Here is a 1,716-nt window from a genome sequence, read left to right on the forward strand (position 1 = left end):
TACAGTGGACATTAACACACCGTTGAAACGGGGCGGCCTGCGGAAGAACAGAAGCGTGTAGCCGTTCTTTATTGATTTCATAACCCAACCTGATATCCCTGGCAGTGCCTGCCACGCTTCTGTGAACTGTGACAGTGGGCGAGGCGGACTGCACACCGTGAGGGATAACTCGCCGTTGGGGGGCGGGGAGTTTAATATCACACGAGTGTGAGAGTGAGTGATGGGGGAGAGGGGAGTGAGAGGAGGAGAATTGCTTTGATATTGAGGTGAGCTTTGTATGTTTTTCGACTTTATTGCACTGCATAGTGGAACAGTCAAAACACAAACACGACAATTGCTCTCGCCGCCCGCAACAGGCAGGCGGGCGGGGTGAACACACACAGCGAAGCGAGCAGACTTTTTCAGTGGCTCGTCTTCGGCGCTGCATGCAGATTTCCTCCTCCGAGAGACAGCATCAGGAATGCGGCTTTGATTCAGGTGCCGGTGGCCTGCCGTCTCTGTCAGGGCGGGGTCTCTGGCACTTCGAGCCATGACGGCGCTTTGGCCAAGGCTGTCTTGGTCTCACCGCCGGCTCATGTTCGCGCTGAACAGCAGCAGAAGAGGCGTGCGGTCTTCCTGCGCGCTGCACTGAGGAGGAGCGGGAACGCGCAGGAGAGTTCGCGCCGGCGCGCTTTGACAGGAAGTGGCTAATAGCCTTTGACTGTTTCTGCGCTTCAACGAAGCGCTCTGTGAATGTCTCTACCGCTGCTCCGAAGAGACCTGAGGATTCACGGGAGTGTCCAGAAGGGCCGTTTTTCCGAGTCCTTTAACTCGGTCAGAGTAAGCCACAGGTGACGATCTAGCACCACAAGATTCCCCATGTTGCGGCCGATGTGAGTCATTGCGATTGAACCGACTCATTCAAACAGTTGATTCATTCAGGAACGAATCACTGTCATGTTTTTCAGAGACGGAAAACAGTGCTGTGGCTTTGTTTGGAACCATTTTTGTTGGAGAAATGGAGCAAAAAATAGGCAATGTGGTGTCTAAAACGTAATTCTCTTAATATTAACTTCTTGATTATTGAACTGTTGTATAAAATCAATATCACATTTGTGATTTTTGCTTGAACACTTCAGGGTCCGGCCCGTCCTCATCCAGAGACTTGAACAGCTTGGCCTGATACACCTGGTGTATCGCCATCACGTGCAGTGCTGACGCTGCTTGGCCCGCCGCGGAGAAAGTTTGTTTCAGTGGCGCGGCAAGGTTTAGAGGGGAGAGACGTGTTTCTCACTCTCCAGTTCGCCGCGGCTGAAGGACAGAGATGGGCAGCGACGGCTTCTTCCACGGGGGGAAGTTTAACATACCCCACTTGGTCAGCGCCGTCCACTGAAGACAGGAGGGAGGATCCCGGGTTGTGCACTCGACTGGTGAGCGACGCGTTCCACGACTTCGTTATCTTATCATGCACCTCGGGGAAAAGGGGCCGGGCCTCCGCGGGGTGTCCTTTCGGCCGCGATCCGACTGGAGGTACTACTCGTCCAGACGGCTTCTGGACAGCTCGGCAGGAGGCGCCCACTCCAAACCGAGCTCATCAACTGCCTTGGACAGGACGCTAAGGAGCTCGACATCACCATGATGGAGGTCCCCCGCGTCGCTGCCGTGGGGCGCAGTGTAATCCAGCGGGCTGTTAGACCACTCCTCTCTCGCAGACGCTGCCACCGAAATGGCATCATC

The sequence above is a fragment of the Sinocyclocheilus rhinocerous genome, unplaced genomic scaffold, assembly GCF_001515625.1.
Source record: "Sinocyclocheilus rhinocerous isolate Xijiao unplaced genomic scaffold, SAMN03320098_v1.1 scaffold2132, whole genome shotgun sequence".
Classification (NCBI taxonomy): domain Eukaryota; kingdom Metazoa; phylum Chordata; class Actinopteri; order Cypriniformes; family Cyprinidae; genus Sinocyclocheilus; species Sinocyclocheilus rhinocerous.